The following is a 12,930-nucleotide window of genomic DNA, read 5'->3' as shown; positions in this document are numbered from 1 at the left end:
GACTCTGTTTTTTGCTTCTTCTTCCCTCCTCTTCCTCCTCTCCTTCCAGTCCAGGCCTTGAAATGGGATGGTAAGAAACATCCCCCCTTCCCCCGAGACGAGGAACTGTGTCTGCTCGCCTATTCTCCTTCCGACTTCATGACAGGTAGTCCTCGACTTACAGCAGTTCATTTAGTGATCGTTCCGAGTTACAACGGTGCTGGAATAGGGGACTTGGGTCCATTTTTCACACTTACGACCGTTGTAACATTCCCATGATTGTGAGATCAAAATGTGGACACTTGGCAACTAGTTCATACTTACGACCATTGCTGTGTCCCAAGGTCATGCGATCCCCTTTTGCGACCTGCTGATAAGCAAAACCCATGGGGAAGATGATTCACTTAACAACCGTGTTAGTAATTTATCAACGGCAATGATTCACTTGAGGACTACGGCAAGAAAGGTGGTAAAACGCGGCAAAACCCACAAAGAACAGAAATTTTGGGGTCAGTTGTGGTCGTAAGTCGAGGAACGCCTGTGATATACCTGCACAGGTAGCCCTCGACTTGCAACAGTTCATTTAGCGGCGGTTCAAAGTTACAACGACTGGGTAAAAAGAGACTCAGGGGCTGTTTTTCACACTTAGCAACCGTTGCCATTTCCTTGCTGTCGCGCAATTAAAATGCGGACGCTGGGGAAGACTCGTAGTTGTGACAGTTCCAATCTCCCTCTTGGTGACCTCCTCATAAGCCAAATCAATGGCGGAAGCCCGGATTCACTCAACGACCGTGTGCCTAACTGAACAACACAAATGGAGCAGATCTCACGGAACAACTGTCGCGCTTAGCAATACAACATTTGGAAGCTCAGTTGTGACCGTACGCCGAAGACTAACTGTACGCTCAAAACATAAAAATTTTGGGGCTCCATTCTGGTCGTCGTAAGTCGAGGACTACCTGTGCACTCAAAGGTCCGAGGAACTGTGTCTGCTCACTCTTCTTCCAAATTTCAAGGCAGGAGCTCATACAATGGGGCGGGGGGGGGGGAGATTTCACCCCACGTGGAAGTCTTCTCGCGACTACCCCCACCTCAAATGTATATATATATATATATCGGTACCCACCCTGGGAGAACGAGAAAGAGTCACGAAGTGTGTTGCAAGCTTTATGAAACGGGCTCTGTCTTATCTCCCCCAGCTGCGTCCTCTCCTACCCACCCACCCCTCCTCCTCCTCCTCGCCCTTCCCAGACGTGGCTGGTTTTGTCTCCCGCTGCATTCTTCCAAACCAGTTTTCTAAGGGGGTTTAGATGGGCAACAGAGACAGATAATGCAATCCAGCAAAAATGCACCCGGTCTCGTGTCTCCCCCACCCACCCCCCTCTTCAAAGAGAGTTTCAGCAAGCAGTCTTGCTCTGCCACCTAGACTGGCGGTAGTGTATTTTTAGACTTTATTTTTTCCCCTTCCTCCTGGACTCGACTACTCTTCTCTCTGCGTTGGCGGGACTAACGCCAGAGGTGGTGGCTACCAGTTCAGCCGCAACGGTACGGACCGCAGGCTTGCCACGCCCCCGAACTGGTTTCCTGGTTGCTGCGTCGTGATATTTTTGGGGGGACATTTTTAATGTTCTGCGCATTTAATGCTCAGACCTATTTACGGGCAACTGCACAAGCAGGTGGAGTGCGCGTTGTGTGACTGAATCTAGCAGGCACAAATTGCATGCGCACCGAACTCGCAGAAACCCTGATGCCCGCCCAAAATCAGATGGCCACTGCTTGGCGCTGAACGCTTTGAAAGATGATTAGTTTCAAAAATAAAACGAGAGTTTCTATTATCTTTTTTAAAAAATTCTTTTATGAGGTCATGGATGGCGAAGAAGCTGTTGAGTGCATGTTTTGTTTAATCTGGCTGGCATCTCACCAATCAGCTGAGATATTTAGGCACACAAATTGGAGAAATGGCTGTTGCGTTCCTCAATCTTTGGTTGATCGACCGGTGATTAGATTAGAATTCTTTATATTGGCCAAGAAGGACGTGGTGGCTCAGTGGGCTAAGACGCTGAGCTTGTCGATCAAAGGTTCGGCGGTCCGAATCCCTAGCACCGCGTCACGGAGTGAGCTCCCGTTCCTTGTCCCAGCTTCTGCCAACCTAGCAGTTCGAAAGCAAGTAGAAAATGAAGGTAGAAAAATAGGAACCACCTTTGGTGGGAAGGTAACAGTGCTCCATGCGCTTTTGGCGTTGAGTCATGCCGGCTACATGACCAGGGAGACGTCTTCAGACAGCGCTGGCTTTTCGGCTTTGAAACAGAGATGAGCACCGCCCCCTAGAGTTGGGAACGGCTAGCACATATGTGCGAGGGGAAGCTTTACCATTACTTTTATATTGGCCAAGGGTGATTGGACACTCAAGGAATTGGTCTCCGGTTCATAAGCTCTCCATGATTACTTTGATGAAAAGAAGGACTAGGGGAGACATGATAGCAGTCTTCCAATATCTCAGGGGTTGCCACAAAGAAGAGGGAGTCAAACGATTCTCCAGGGCACCTGAGTGTAGAACAAGAAGCAATGGGTGGAAACTAATCAAGGAGAGAAGCAACTTAGAACTAAGGAGAAATTTCCTGACAGCGAGAACAATTAATCAGTGGAACAACTTGCCTCCTGAAGTTGTGAATGCCCCAACACTGGAAGTCTTTAAGAAGATGTTGAATAGCCATTTGTCTGAAACGGTATAGGGTTTCCTGCCTAGGCAAGGGGTTGGACTAGAAGACCTCCAAGGTCCCTTCCAACTCTGCTATTGTATTGTATTGTACTTAACAACGGTGGCAAGAAAGGTGGTACAACGGGGCAACGTTCACTTAACAAATGTCTCACTCCGCAGGAGAAATGTGGGGATCTGTTGTAGGTCGTAAGTCGAGGACTGCCTGTTGAGGTTTAAGCGAGGCAGATCCATTGAAAAATTATCCTTCTTTTTCCCTTGGAGAATTCCATAGGGATTTGAGCGCAGAGGAAAAAACAGTGGAATGGACAGATGGGGAGGGGGGAAAACCTTCAGTTGAGTAACAAATTGCATTCAACTTGATGGATGAAATGCAATTAGCAAGTTCCCGCCACGCTTTTAATTTCCTTCCCTTTCCTGGCTACGTTTCAAATTGCAATTTGGTTCTGGTTTGTTTGGGAGGGAGGGAGGGAGGTCGCAGGAAGTTCTCCCTGGAATGTAGGCAGGGATTGATCCCCTGGGATGAAAACACACACACACACACACACACACTAGCAATAGCCGTTAGACTTATATACCGCTTCACAGTGCTTTTACAGCCCTCTCTAAGCGGTTTACAGAGTCAGCCTCTTTCCCCCCAACCATCTGGGTCCTCATTTTACCCCCCCCTCGGAAGGACGGAAGGCTGAGTCAACCTTGAGCCGGTCAGGATCGAACTCCTGGCTGTTGGCAGAGTTACTCTGCAATACTGCATTGTAAGCACTGGGAAGGAAGGAAGGAAGGAAGGAAGGAAGGAAGGAAGGAAGGAAGGACAATAGCAATAACCCTTAGACTTATACACCGCTTCACAGTGCTTTCCAGGCCTCTCTAAGCGGTTTACAGAGTCAGCCTCTTGCCCCCAACAATCTGGGTCCTCGTTTTATCCACCTTGGAAGGATGGAAGGCTGAGTCGACCTTAAGACACTCGGGATCGAACTCCTGGCTGTGGGCAGAATTAGTCTGCAATACTGCATTCTAACTACTGTGCACGATGGGTGGGTGGATGGATGGATGGAAGGAAGGAAGGAAGGACGGAAGGACAATATATACCGCTTCACAGTGCTTTATAGCCCTCTAAGCGGTTTTCAGAGTCAGCCACTTGCCCCCCAACAATCTGGGTCTTCGTTTTACCCACCTCGGAAGGATGGAAGGATGGGTCAGCCTTGAGCCAGTCAGGATCGAACTTCTGGCAGCGAGCAGAGTTAGCCCACAATACTGCATTCTAACCAATGGAGGGAGGGAGGGAGGAAGGACGGACTGTGAGGACCTTGGTACGCTGAGCTTGGTTGTTTTCTTGCAGACATTTCATGACCCAGCTAGGTAACATCATCCATGCTTGAAGGGAACTGGGCTTTGCGGAGTGGAGGAGGAGGACTGTGGGGTCCTTGGGGCACTCTTGAGTTTCATTGTTTCCTCGGCAGACGTTTCATTGCCAAACTAGGTAACATCATCAGTGCTGGAAAGGAGCAAGATTTGCTCTCTGCTTCTATACTGAAGCAAGCCCCACTCCCTTCTGGCACTGATGACGTTACGTAGTTTGGGCTCAGGAAACATCTGCAAGAAAACAACCCAAGATCAGAGAGCATCCAAGACCCTCCCTAAGATGCAATTATGGTTGCCGTCTGCATTGTTTGCCACTGGAGGCTCAGCGAAACTGGCTTGCTTTGCAAACAGTGGTGCGGTGTTTGTCGAGGATTAAAGCCCTTCTCGGCCTCAGTTTCACTGGGTGGGTCCCGGAGGGGGGGGGAATGCCTCTTTCTACCAACTCGGTTGGCCTTTCATCTGCCCAGACGGTTTTGTGCGACCTTCTCAGCTTTGAAAAGGGTCTCTTGTCCCATTTCAAACCGATGGTTTTTAAACCGAGTTGAATCTGAATCGGGGCTCTCGTGGTTTTGGTTTTTCTTGGAGGGGGGGGGAGGAAATTCTGGTAATCCGCGGTGCCTGCGTTCTTAACTTCGGTGATAGGCAGGACAAGAAGCCATGGATGGAAACAAAGCAAGGAGGGGATCAACCTAGAACTAAGGAGAAATGTCCTGACAGGGGAGAACAATTTAACATCTGGACCAGATGTGGTGGGTGCTCCCGTCCCTGGAGGTTTCGAAGAAGAGAATGGACACCCATTTGTCTGGAATGGTAGAGAGGTAGACCAGGTATAGAGCAGGGGGTTGGACTAGAAAAAGCAGTCACCAACGAGAAAATCTTGGTGGTCCGCAGAAAAATTATTTGCACCGTTTATATTGACTAAATCAGGGGTCCTCAAACTACGGCCCCTGGGACAGATACGTGCAATGAATGCTTGCGTTGCTGCAGAGAGTCTCACCCTTTGGGGTCTTTTTGTGTGGGTTGGGGGGGCAGAGGTTCAGACTTGGGGTCTGCTTCAGCCTCTTGGTGGGGGGCTTTGGGCGAAGGCTGGAGGGAAGCGCCGCTGGTGGGGAAGAGCCGGAGGGCCTCGTTCCAGTGGGACTGCATCATGGCCTGGAACTGGTTGACCATCTCAGCCCGCTGAGCCTCCAGGCGCCGGCACCTGGCCTTGCACTCCCGCAGGTCTTCCCTCTGCTTGGGAAGCCTATGCTGGTAGTCCTCAGTGAGGTGCTTCTGCTGAGCCTCCTTCTGGGCCAGATCCAATTTGAACTGAGCTGTTTTGTCAACTCTTTTCTCCTGGTGGCTGATCAGCTCCAGCAACTACTTCTATTGGGACCCTAAGGAGCCCAGATGAGGAGTGGCTGGGAGGGGAGGGATGAGTAGAGGTGCCCCTTGACGTGAGTGGTATCAAGTTGGCCACGCCCACCCAATCACATGACCACCTAGCCGCACCCACCCAGCTGGTCATTAGGCAGATCATATTTGTGGTCCGTGGGATTTAAAATTATGAATTTACTGATCCCTGAGGTCCAAAAGGTTGGGGACCCCTGGAGTAAGAAGACCCCCGAGGTCTCTTTCAACTCTGTTATTCTATATTCTCTTTTGGGTATGGGTATTGCCAGCTTACAATCAAAATTGGAACCAGAACTTCCATCCCTAAGCGAAATAGTTGTTAAGGGAGTCACACCCATTTTACAACATATTTTGCTCTGATCATTAAGCCAATCTGGCTTCCCCTCATTCTCTTCCTCCTCCTCTTCTTCCTCCTCCTTGCCGGTTGCAGGAATATTATCTGACTGCCTTTGTGGCTAAGGTGGGACTAGATCTCACGATCACTCAACTTGGAAGCCCTTAGAAGAGTTGTCCCAAAGGTGCTTTTTTTTTTTTTTTCCCAAAAGGCAATTGGTTTTTATTCTCACCCAAGACATTTCTTCAGCTTCTTCAGAGCTTCTTGGATGAGAAACAGAATGTCTTCCAAGAAAAAAAATACCAAGGAAGTCCCGTTGTCGCTTATAAAAAAAAAAAAAGCACCTTTGGGACAACTATGGTCTGAATCTCCATAGACCTTAGAAGAGCCTAAAATCCAGTGCCATCAATCCATGGCAAACATTGGTTTTTTTTGCTTGGTTGTTGACTTGTGGGCAAACCCAACTGAAACATCACCCTGTCTTTTCTTCCATAGGTGATGTTAGATGTTGCCCCGGGGCGAATTCCCCTGTTGGTAGCCGAGGTAAGAGAGTCCTTAGTTTATTTTCTATAACTGCTTATAAAAAGATCCTTAGGCACGTATAGGGAAATAAGGGTTACTCGAATACATTTCGATATCCCCCTTTGTTAAGTCACAAAAAATTGAGGTTCAGACTCTAATGGGACTATCGAACTCATGGTCAAACTTTCTACACAACTTACCCCCGTTTCCCCAAAAATAAGACCTCCCTGGGTAATAAGCCCAATTGGGCTTTTGAGCTCATACGCTAAAATAAACCCTCCCCGAAAATATTGCAACACAGCAGCGGCCAAGAGGTAACCATGTTCGCCGCCTCCTGCACCTCAACTACAATAAGACCTCTCCGAAAATAAGGCCAAGCGTTTATTTCAGGGGAGGGTAAAAAAAAAAAAAGACTCTGTCTTATTTTCGTGGAAACATGGCACAGTGGATGTAAGAGCTGTGGTGGCACAGTGGTCAGAATGCAGTATTGCAGGCTAATTCTGCCGACTGCCAGAAGTTCGATTCTCACCAGCTTCAGGTTGACTCAGCCTTCCATTCTTCCGAGGTGGATAAAATGAGGACCCAGATTGTTGGGGGCAAGAAGCTGACTCTCTAACCCGCTTAGAGAGAGGGCTGGAAAACACTGTGAAGTGGTACATAAACCCAAGTCCTATTGCTATTGCCATGTGGGAATTAAAGAAACAAGGTCCGTAGGCAAAGATGGACCATTAATATAGCTGTTAATATATCAGCAATAAGGACACACACACACACACACACTAACAACAACAACAATAGAACGACCGGCAAAAGAAAGCAAAGGCAGTACCAATAGAAATCGGTGCCTTGGGGGCAATTCCAAAATATCTGGAGTGCCAACTTGAACATCATTGGCATTGACAAAATCCCCGTCAGTCAATTGCAAAGGTCAGGGTTGCTTGGAACAGCTGACATCCTGTGAGGAGACCTTTTAACACCCTCCAACATCCACACCTGCCTATCCCAGGTCCTTGGGAAGATCTCGAGAGGTGGAGAAATGCTCCAAATCCAGTCTGAACATTTGGCTGGCTGTACGGCCAACGAGAATAATAATAATAATACCATTTTCCAGAGCAGTTCTGTGATTAGAATGGAAGTTTATGCTCTAGTAGATTGGAATGTACCTGTTGATAGATAGATGGATGGATGGATGGATGGATGGATGGATGGATGGATGGATGGATGATTGGATGGATGGATGGATGGATGATGGATGATGGATGATGGATGGATGGATGGATGATAGGCAGATGATGGGTAGGTTGGTAGATAATGGATGGATGGATGATAGGCAGGTAGGTAGATGGTAGATGGTAGATGGATGATAGGTAGATGGTAGCTAGGTAGATGGGTGGTTGGGTGGATGATAGATTATAGGTAGGTAGGTAAATGGTAGATGGATGGATGGATGATAGGTAAGTAGATAGTAGATGGTAGGTAGGTAGATGCCATTTTTTATGTGAACCTATAAACTTAAGTTAGGACTTGACCTGTGCTACCGATTTTTCTGCCATCATGCCTCCAAAATTGGACATCAGGATGAGAAGAAGTTGAGGAGGACAGCCTTAGAAGAAGACTCCAATGACCACTTGCAACCTCAGCAGAGTAGCTACCCCAGTGTTTCTCAACCGTGGCCAGTTTGAAGATGGGTGGACTTCAACTCTATCTGGGGAATTCTGGGAGTTGGAAAGCCACCCATCTTAAACTGGCCAAGAATGTTGAGAAACATTGAGGTAGGTAGGACCTTCCTTGGCCAATGCTTCTGCTACATTTTGAGGGCAAAACTCAAGAGATCTCCAAATAGGCAAGATCTTGATTGTTCTGAAGGATGCCAGGAGTTTTGTTTTGTTTTTTGTTTTTAATTTGGAGAAGGGGGGGGGACGCAGAAGGAAGAGCATCAATCCCGCAAGAATCGCACGGGACATCCAACATTGAATTTCATGTTCTCCGGTCCATCCGTGGGATTCTCCTGGAGCCAACGCTAGACTTTGTAGTTGGCTTCTTAAACGCAGAAAACTGTTTAGGCTGGGTCGTCTGCATTCTCACGTTTTAAAAAGGGGGAAGGGGGAATAATGGAGAAGAGATGGATGTCCTGGGATGGATGCTTCGGTTGAGGGTCCCGGGGGCAAAGGAGCAAACTCAGGTGAATTGCACATCTGCAAACGTGATGGTGGGAAGAAGCTCACTTTAGTGTTGGGTTTCCATGGAAATGTTTTTTTGGCAAGAACGCCCTCGCTCTCCCCCGGCTGGCTTTCCTGTACATTTCCTGTTGTAATCATGTGTTCCATCTTTTTGTCCAAGGAACACATGTTTCATATTTTCTCATAACCTCCTCCTGACCCACTTGGCAGAGGAGCAGAGGAGCAGCCTTTCTTTTGCCTCTCCCTCTCTTCTACTCTTGATTGTAATGGCTTACCCAGAATGGAAAAAGTATGTGTCACTTTGGTCTTCCCCTCCGTTTAGTGTGTGTGTGTGTTTGTGTATGTGTATTATCCCTTGGAACTTGGATTGGAACTTGGAATTGTTAGGAGAGAGGTCAGCCAAGATCCAGGCATTTGATGTTACGCAGAGGTGAAGTTCAGATTAGCTTCTTGATTTGGACTGCTTCTTGGTTCCCAAGCTTTTCCTTGAAACTGTTGAGGGGGTCTTGACTTTTGACCCAAGGGGACCAAAACTTGAAGTGGTCATCTCCTAAAGTTGGAAGAAACGCCCCTCCAGATCCACCGAGAGTTTTCCTTTCGTCTCTGGATGAAAGGGGTGACCGTCAAAGAAAAGTTGGGTCTCCTTGGGTTGAGCTACTCACTGCCTTTGAGGGCAACTCTTGGGAAGCCTTCTCTGACTCATTGACCTTCCAACTGTGGAGAAGAAGCACAAGGATAATGTGAAATATAGTATGTGGGATATACCCATCCAAGATGTCCATTTAGAGAAGGTTGGGTGGGACCCATCACCCAATCAAAAATTTGGTAATAATAGAAAACATTTGGTACTCTGCGGTTGAAGATGGCGCCATACTTCTGTTGGCATCTCTAGGGAGGCACCTCCTCGGTTTTCTTTCGAATCCCTAGTGCCGCGTAACGGAGTGAGCTCCCGTTACTTGTGCCAGCTTCTGCCTACCTAGCAGTTAGAAATGCAAGTAGAAAAAATAGGGACCACCTTTAGCGGGAAGGGAACAGCGTTCCGTGCGCCTTCAGTGTTGAGTCATTGCCAGCCACATGACCACGGAGACGTCTTCGGACAGCGCTGGCTCTTCGGCTTTGAAACAGAGATAAGCACCGCCCCCTAGAGTCGGGAACGACTAGCACATAGGTGCAAGGGGAACCTTTATCTGATTTACAAACGGGTTTCCTTGTGGACCGGGGGAAAAAAACACCGGGGATGATTGGTTAGTTTTGAATGACACAGGTCATCCTTCCCTAATCTGGGTGGGTTTAAGAGAACTTGAATTCAAAATAGGAAACAAATCGTGTGCCACCTCTGGAGACGAGCGAAGTATCACTCCATGAAAACCGAAGCACAGATAGTCCTTGGCTTACGACCACAATTGAGCCCCGCCTTGGCATTGCCAATCAAGATTGCCTTTCGGTGCTCCATTTTATGACCTTTGTTGCCACGGTCGTAAAGTGAAACGCTTCAGGTGTCGAGTTAATCACAAAGTTCTTAAGTGAATCTGGATTCCATGTTGATTGTGTTTGTCAGAAGGTTGCAAAAGACCCCGGGGCCTTCCTAAATATGAGTCAGGTACCAAGCGTCAGAATTTTTGATCATGTGACCCATGGGGATGCCGCGACGGTCGAAAGAGCGACAATGGATCGTAAGTCCCTTTTTTTTTATACAGCTGCTGTAACTTCAAATGGTCACTGAGCAAATTAAGTGGAGGGCTACCTGCATTGTTCCCAATCATTTGAATCCAGTGCTTCCAACGAGCGGTGCGGTGGCCTAGAGGGGGAGTTTCTCACCTCACAATCAGGAGGCTGTGAGTTCGATCCTAGGTAGAGGCAGATATTTCTCTCTCTCGGCACACTGAGAATATATCTGCCAAACAAAACTCCGCCCTGGCAACAAGAAGGGCATCTGGCCGTTAAAACACTCTGCAGCTCCATTCAGTTGCCCAGACCCTATCCCACAAGGGATTATGGGGTCGTTAAAAGAGTTCAGTGCTTGCATCGTTCCTCTTTTTGTGACCACAGATCAGGGGAGAATTTGGACTTTGGACCTACAACCACAGAGAACCCGTGTGTCCCGCTGGCCACCTTTGGAGAACCTTGGACTCATCCTTCCGAATATTTCCAGGGTCTCCTCCCAAGCTTGCAGGTTGCAGCCCAGCACATCTGCAGAACAATGCAGAGAAACCGCAAACCCATTGCATTAATAATACAAGACGAGCTGGTTCTTTGTTTAGCCTATTGGGAGAGAGTTAGCTCGGGCTTCTCAAACTGGTTACGGCACCTGCAGTATTATGCCTGAGTAATTCTCATCGTAGGAGCCGTCTTCAGATTGTCCTTTGCACGCCACTCAGCTCTCCAAGGAAATCAGGTTCTTGAGCGTGCAGAGAACAGCAACTAAGTTGATAAAGGATCTTGAGGCTAAATCGTATGATGGATTGGGGGGGGGGGGGCGGGTGCACGATACCACGTTTCCCCCAAAATAAGACTGGGTCTTATATTATTTTTTGCTCCGAAAGATGCATGAAGGCTTATTTAGGTCTTATTTTGGGGGAAATACGGTACTAATTGCGTCCGTCTGGCTGATGATCTTAACTGGGTCTTATTTTGGGGGTAGGGCTTATATTTCGAGCATCCTGAAAAATCATGCTAGGGCTTATTTTCCGATTGGGTCTTATTTTGGGAGGGGGGAAACCGGGTGAGAGTCTCCTGATGAGGAGCGTAGAGGCCTAGTGGTGAAGACTCTCACCTCCCCCTCGGAAAGTGGAGGTAGCGGCAAAGATGTTTCTTTCCCAAAGGAAAAATTTCTGCTGTGAACTCCGTGTAGGTGTCGGGAAGGGCATTCAGCCAGTAAATGCTCAACTCCATCCAGTCGCTTCGACTCTACCCCAAGTTAAGGCATTGCATTTTAAAAGGAATTATATCCTGTTTCCCCCCCAAATAAGACCTCCTCAGATAATAAGCCCTCTCCAAAGTGGTCATGTTTTGGTCTGTGACTGTAAATAAAGTATTATTATAAGCCCTCCCCAAAAATATTGTAACACAGGGCAGCAGCCATGAGGTGACCACGCTCGCCGCCTCCTGCACCTCAAAAATTATAAGACCTCCCCGAAAATAAGGCCAAGCGCTTATTTCGGGGGTCGAAAGAAAATAAGATCCTGTCTTATTTTGGGGAAAACAGAGTAGTAGTCTTCCAATACTTGGGGGGCTATCACAAAGACAAGGGGATTGACTTATTCTCCAAAGCAGGACCAGAAAACATGGTTGGGAGTTTGTTAAAGAGAGATCCATCCCTAGAAGTAAGGGAGAAATGTCCTAACAGGGAAAGCAATTGATCAATGGAATAGCTTGCCTCTCAAACGTCGTGAGAGCTCCATCATTGGAGGTTTCAAAAATAGACTGAGCAGCCATTTAACCAGGAGGGTGTTAAGATCTCCTGCCTTGAGCAGGAGGCTGGACTAGAAGACCTCCAGGGTCCCTTTCCAACACAATGATTCCCGTGTTTCCCCGAAAATAAGACAGAGTCTTATTTTCTTTTGACCCCCAAAATAAGCGCTTGGGCTTATTTTCGGGGAGGTCTTATTATTTTTGAGGTGCAGGAGACGGCGAGCGTGGCCGCCTCACGGCTGCTGCTGTGCTGCAATGTTTTCAGGGAGGGCTTATTATCTGGGGAGGTCTTATTTTCATGGAAGCAGGTTATGTACTTCTTACAAGTTTCCCTTCTCCTCTTCTTCTTCCTTCTCCTCCCTTCCATGTGTTCGGTTTGGTGCCTCTCAGCTGTGGAACATGTGGGCGCCAGATTAGGTGTCTTCAGCAAATGAGTCCCGGGTCAGATTACATCACCAGACTCTGCTATTCCCCCCCCCCCCCCCTTAACTGAAAATCTGGGCCAGCGCAGAGATTCTAGATTGCCCGAGGAACGAATCGGAAACCCTGTTGACTTCCTACATTGGAACCCTTTTCGGTCCGTTAGGCTCCGATTCTTCTCCGTTTGATGCCATTCTTGTGTGCCTCTTTTCCTTTCCAAAATATTCCTTTTGGCAGCTGTCGTGGAAGCAATGCTTTTTTTCCAGGTCTCACCTCCTGATTGCTTCCAGAGAGAGCCCTGGTGGTGCCAAAAACGTTTCTTCTCCATCCTGATCCATGCCAGATGCTCTTATAATCTCCGCACAGAATCTCCCACGGGCTTATTGTGATTCTGGACAGCACTTCCTGCTGGGAAAAAAATGGGTGCTTCTCCATACTGGATGCTACTCTGAATAAAACTTAAGCCCAGGCCTTAATTGATATATTTTTGGACCGTCTGAGCATCACTTTCCTGCTGATGTCTCTTATTTGCTCATCCTCAAGAGATCTTCTTTTTAAGTACTCTTCAGTGTCTCCAATTAACAATTTAGATAATGGAATAGAAGGGAACTTGC

At 47.8% G+C, this 12,930-nt stretch overlaps 1 protein-coding gene across 7 annotated transcripts in view; it reads left to right on the top strand.

Moving 5' to 3' along the window:
• The window catches only part of HIC2 (HIC ZBTB transcriptional repressor 2), a 66,688-nt gene that overhangs the window by 35,457 nt on the left and 18,301 nt on the right, over window positions 1-12,930 (top strand). For 5 of the 7 annotated variants that reach the window (XM_081966910.1, XM_081966913.1, XM_081966912.1 and 2 more), the window contains exon 2: window positions 6,279-6,326. The exons of the other annotated variants lie outside the window; for them this stretch is intronic. The gene's annotated coding sequence lies outside the window, so the exon portion shown is untranslated. The remainder of the gene's footprint in view (window positions 1-6,278; window positions 6,327-12,930) is intronic. 7 annotated transcript variants of the gene reach the window in all.

The sequence above is a fragment of the Natrix helvetica genome, assembly GCF_964273705.1.
Source record: "Natrix helvetica genome assembly, chromosome: 14".
Taxonomy (NCBI): domain Eukaryota; kingdom Metazoa; phylum Chordata; class Lepidosauria; order Squamata; family Natricidae; genus Natrix; species Natrix helvetica.
Note: the sequence above shows the minus strand (reverse complement) of the source record. Positions and strands in the feature narration are given on the sequence as shown.